Here is a 6,436-nt window from a genome sequence, read left to right as displayed (position 1 = left end):
TGAGAGGATGGGAGGTAGCCATTGACAACGGTGAAACCCTACATATAGCTTGCCATGGAAGGAGACTTGCGTGTTTGAAGAAGAAGACAGTAGGAAAGCAGAGATTCAGAAGATGGAGCATCTCCAAACCACAACCTATTCTCCATTACTGCAAAACAAGTAATCATTTCATGTTCTTTTGCTTTTAACAATCAATCCTGATAATTTCTGATATCCTGACTAAGATTTACAAGATAACCATAGTTTGCTTCAAGCCGACAATCTCTGTGGGATCGACCCTTGCTCACGCAAGGTATTACTTGGATGACCCAGTACACTTGCTGGTTAGTTGTGCGGGATTGCAAAAGTGTGATTGCAATTTCGTGCACCAAGGCCCATGATGGCGACCTCTGTTGGCAAGTTTTGTATGTCTAGGCATGTTTTGTTGAATCTTTCCATGTAGTTGCGAAGACTTTCCCGATCTCCTTGCTTGATTCCTAGTAGGCTGGGGGCATGTTTAGCTTTGCCTTTTTGGATGGAAAATCTGGCCAGGAACTTTTTGGCTAGGTCATCAAAGCTTGAGATGGACCTCGGAGGTAGGTTATCGAACCATCTGATTGCTGTCTTTGTGAGAGTTGTTGGAAAAGCTTTGCAGCGAACTGCATCTGAAGCGTCGGTGAGGTACATTCTACTTTTGAAATTGCTAAGGTAATGTTTGTGATCTGTAGTGCCATCGTACAAAGTCATATCCAGGAGTTTGAAGTCCTTGGGAATTTTGGTCTTCATGATTTCCCTAGTGAATGGATCCTCGTCTTTGCGTGAGTTGTCCTCAGGGGCAGTCCGAATAGCTTTTGTTTTGGGATCGGCCTCGAGTTTTAGAAGTTTATCTTCTAATTCTCGACGTCGCCTCACCTCCCTTTGTAGATCCTTCCCAACTTCTCGTTGATGCTGGGTTTCTTTTTCGAGTTGCTTTAAACGATCTTGAAGTGCTTCTATTACTCCCGGATTTGATGAGTTTTTATCCCCGTTGGATTCTGGGGTGTCTTTTAGTGTAGTGTTCGTGTTTTTGTGCGGCGTTCTATCCTCTAGATCTGAATCATGGTCGTTGCCATGGTCGTCTGCCATGGTGATGGGATGACTTCCAGGTTCCCCGGCAATGGTGCCAATGTTCCGAGGGTTACCTAAAACTGTAGGTCGATCTCGGATGAGATCTTCTGTACTGGTCAGAGCTGTTGTGTCCAACTTGTTGGACTTGATGGTGATGCTGATCTTTTGTCCCCGGAGGATGGGGGGTACCTGCAAGGGACTCCGATGCTTAAGTTAGCAAGGGTATTAAGCAGGTATTTAGTAGAATCAGCGTATGAGTTATACCTGGGTGCTCTAGTGTATTTATAACGGTGTAGAGAGACCTTCTTTAGATTAGATAAGTTAGTTATCTTATCTTATCTTTATCTTTGAGCGAGGTCATCTTATCTTTAAGGGAACCGCCTTTATCTCTATAGGCTTGGGCTGCCCTTGGATTCAGGTCATGTTCCTCTGTTTGGGCCCTTTAATGGGCTTTCCTGGTAGTTTGGCCGAGCTCTTTGAGGAGAAGTCAGATTGTTCTGACCTGAAGAGGTCGGTCGCTTTGTCAGTAGAACATCCCGAGTCGGACAGCTCGACCCATGGTATGAACAGGATCTCCTGCTATGATAGTACTTATCAAAAGTCAAGGGATTGACCACCGAATTGACAGAGTGAACATTCAACACATTCCCAGGGAAAGGAATGCAAGAGCTGATTTGCTCTCCAAACTAACAAGCACTAAGTCACATCCGGGAAACCTATTACTAATATAGGAACTCATCAAGACACCATTCGTCACGGCCACAACCTCAACAAATCTAGACTTGTTGAATCAACACTCTTGGACCTTCCCGATCCTCAGGTACCTTGCCAATGGGGACCTACTTGAGGACTCCAAGAAGGTGAAACATATAAAACGGGAGCGGGACAGTTGTACAAACGAAGGTTATCCCAACTCCTCCTCAAGTGTATAGAACACGGAAAAATGGACTACATACTTCGTGAAATTCACGAAGGATGCTATGGCCATCGAATCAACAAAAAATCGCTAGCTCAAAAGGTTATACGAGTTGAGTACTTTTGGCCCACCATCATCATAGACACCCTCTAACAAGTCAAAAACTGTAAACAGTGCCAAGTTTATGATGACCTTCACCAAGTAGCCCCTCATCAACTCAGCATGATAACGGCCGATCGTCCTTTTAGAACGTGGAAAATCGACCTCGTGGGACCCCTCCTTAAAGCTCCCGGGCATCTCTGATTCCTTATAGTCGCCATCAACTACTATACAAAATGGATCGAAGCTAAGGCATTGGCCACAATCATGGCACTCAATGCCGAATATTCTTCTAGAGACAAGTCATAACTCGATTTGGAATCCGAGAGATTGTAATCTCAAATAAAGGGATCCAATTCACAGACAAGCATTTTAGGGAATTCCTATAGGGACTCAACATCTCATAGAAGTTCAGCTCGGTAGAGTACCCACAAACCAACAACCAACAAGATCATCATGAAGGGACTCATGAAATGACTAGATGAAGCCAAAAGCCTATAGGCTGACAAGTTCAGGTCCGTGCTCTGGTCATACTGGACATCGCCTCAAACCTCAACTGCGAAAACTCACTTCCGACTCACATACAGCCTAGAGGCCTTTATCCTTGTAGAGGTTGGCGAACCCAATCCTCGAAGGACTGTGGGAGGACAAGACGAAGACACAAAAGAGGACCTCATGGACGAAGTCTGAAGCATAGACCACCTATGAAAACTAGCCCTGAAATAGAGAATAAGCCCATGGTACAACCAAGGCGTGTTACAACAGGAATTCAAACAGGGAGACCTAGTCTTGCGATGCAACGACATTGGTCCTCCTATCCTGGGAGAAGTAAAGCTCACCCCTAAATGGGAAGGACCGTACCGAATCAAGTCCTTAATTGGGAAAGGATGCTACAAACTGGAATGGCTCAATAGGACCAAACAACCAAGATCATGTACTGCTACAAACATACGGTTCTATTGCACATAGGAGAGTCCCACCGGTTTGATGCCTTTCGCAAAATCTAATGTTTATTTGCTGTTTTTTCATATTTTCTTAATGTTTACCTTTTCCCCCTTTTTACTTGTTATGTTTCTTGCTCTTTGGGCATTCTTTCCTACCAAAAATAACGGGAGGTTTTAATAACACCCAACTTTTAGCAAAATTATACTCCTTTCTCAAGTTTACACGTTTCTACCCGAGCAAAATAGTACAAACAAAACGGATACCCCGGGGGTCGATCAGCCCCCGAAACCAACACAACAGATATCCATATAAATAAGATAAAGTGTTCAGATCGGACCACCATTCATGCATAACAAACGGCCCAAAAAGATGCCATCGAAGTAGTATAAAGTTGCCGAACAAATAGCTTACAAACTTAGAAAGAAATTATTCCACAAAAGCAATGTATAAATTCCGAGGTCCACGATCTCCTTATCATGGGAAGTCATCTCAGTCTCTCACTCGGACAACTGCAAGAACTCAAAGGCAGCATCCTCAACATCCTTCACCACCTTGACCTTTGCGGCCTCAAACGACTCCAACTGCCCTTTCAGAATAGTGAGCTCCACTTGAGCCTACCAAAGTTTTCCATCCAAAAGAAAAGTCTATGAAAGAGTGGGCTTGGCCTTTCGAATGATAGAAGCCGATCAAAAGAGATCATAATACATCGACTTAACTTGACCAGAGAGATCACAGTCCCAAAAAAACTCATTCGTGTCGGGTAGAAAATGTCGATCAATAAAACCGGGAGCATCAAAGGAGCGGTCCATCATGCAAGGGGTAACCACTCCTATACTAACACCCTTGCGATTATCCCCCTCAGGTCTCTTCTGTTTCTTGTCAGGCTCAGAAACATGGATCTAATATCGTCGTCCCTGATGGTCCCCTTCTGGATAATCTCTTGCGAGACCGTCTGAGAACCAGGGACAGAAGCTGTTGGAGGCGTCAATTGAGAAGATCCCTCAACCCCCTTCCGAAGTATAGACGAAGGCCGTCTTTAGCTGCTGTAATATCATCAACTCATTAACCATTCCAACTGCAAGAAGAAAAATAAATAATTACAAGTTATGAAGATGGATACAAATGCATAAAATAAAAAGCTCAAAAGACCTTTATATGTTACCCTTGTAAGGTAGGAGGTCCCGACCCCAAAATTCCAATACGGGCAAATCCAAGGCTCCCTTTCTTAAGATAACCAAAAAAGGTGATGACCCTGAACCAGACAGACCTTAAAGTACTTCCCCTTAAAACCATGAAACAAATATTCGAACAAGTCCAAGATTTGATGATATGGCTGAGCCTGGAATGAAATATATCCCTTGTGGTGCTTTCCTTCCTTATGAAGGATGGTTGATGCGTGAGCATCTTTCCTATCTTTTCCCAGTGAATTTGCATCTAATTTGTTGAGTTTAATAAAGAATTAATTATCTTTTAGCCAATATGGATGCTACTTTGAGTCTTTTGAAATTTTGTTGATTTTAGGTAGCATTCGGCTGGATTTGATGGAGTTTTTGCAGCACAAGAACAAAAAGAGATGGCAGCGAGGAGCGACGCGTACGTGTGATTGATGCATACGCGTGATTTGGAGCTTTCCATGGCGACGCGTGTGCGTGACTGATGCGTACGCGTCATTTGAAGATTTGCTCAGCGACGCGTACGCGTGACTTGCGAAAAAGACCATCGACGCGTACGTGTGACTGACGCGTACGCGTGACATGCGCCACGTGCAGAAAACGCAGAAAAATGCTGGGGGCAATTTATGGGCTGTTTTGACCTAGTTTTTAGCCCAGAAAACACATACTAGAAGCTGCAAAATGGACAAAACATGTGGTCCCCACCCATCAACTGAAGACCTGCTGATTATTCTGATTTAAATTCAAATCTTATTTTTAGGAAAAGATATTAATTTTAATTTTAGATAATTAGATTTAAATTTATTAGGATTAGTTATAAAAAGGGATTCCATTAGTTAACTTTACATGCCATCAGATTGGAATTAAACCTCCATTGTTAAGGTTAGGAGCTTTGTCTATTTGTATGGATTGATTCTATTATTTTTGTCTTTTAATTCATGTTTTGATTTATAATTCAAGAATTGTTTTCTCTCTTTATTTTATGAATTTGGGTGGAGCGGAAGTATGACCCATGATCTAATTGTGTTCTTGTATAACTTGGAAAAGCTCTTTACTTGAATAACAGCTTGAAAACAATTTCTCCTAAATTTTATTTATTTATATTTAACGGGATACGTGACATATAATCCCCTTATTTTTGGGTAATTAGAATTTTTGTGGCATACAAACTGGAATTTGATCATGCAGCTTCTAATTGAAATTAATTGACCAAGGAATTGGCAGTTAATGAATTTTAGAGGAGACTAGAAAGGTCTAAGGAATTAGGGTCTAGTCACATATAGTTTGCCATGAATTAAATCTTACATGATTAAAATAAATTACTAAGAAAAATCAATCCAGAAAATAGATATCTCTAAAACCTTAACTATTTCTCCATATATATTTCACAACTTCTTTACTGCTTGCATTCCAAAATTCTTAATTATTGTTTAATACTCTTTGAATACCAAAACACTCTTTTCTGCTTGCCTTACTAAGTGGTTTAACCAACCATTGTTGCTTGATCCATCAATCCTCGTGGGATCGACCCTCACTCACCTGAGGTATTACTTGATACGACCCGGTGTACTTTCCGGTTAGTTTGTGGCTTGTAAAATCATGCACCAAGTTTTTGGCGCCGTTGCCGGGGATTGATAGTGATTAATAACTATTAGTTGTTTGATTGCTTAGATTAGGCACTTTAGTTTTAATTTTATGTAAATTTTGCTTTAGTATTATTAAATTTTATTTTTATTTTTTTCTTTAATTGTCGTTTTGCTTTACGTTTTCCACCCCATCCCCCGTTTTATTTTTTTTAATTCATTTAACTTTTGAATTTTTTTAAGAACCTTCGTCCTTTTATTTTACTTTACTTTTCATTTTAATTCCTTTTATTTTCATTCTGTTTCTTTCCAGTTTTTTTTATCTTTCTATATTTTATTAGTTTTACTTTATTTCTGTTTTTAATTTCAAAAAAAATCTAATAAATAAATAAATAGCACTAATATTTTTCCTTAATTTCTGAATTTAAGTTTGGTGTTACCTAGTTATTTTTAGTTTAACTTTTTTCTATTTATTTATTTATTTTATTTAGTATTTTTTATTTCTTTACACAGGTTACCTCACTGGAAATTCTCTGCACTCTGACGTAGAGAGTTTCATATTTTCTTTTTTTCTGTTTGTTTATGCGCAGGAACAGAGACAAATAACATCTCTTAGACTTTGATCCTGAACCTGA

This window comes from Arachis duranensis, chromosome 9 (genome assembly GCF_000817695.3).
Source record: "Arachis duranensis cultivar V14167 chromosome 9, aradu.V14167.gnm2.J7QH, whole genome shotgun sequence".
NCBI lineage: Eukaryota > Viridiplantae > Streptophyta > Magnoliopsida > Fabales > Fabaceae > Arachis > Arachis duranensis.
Note: the sequence above shows the minus strand (reverse complement) of the source record.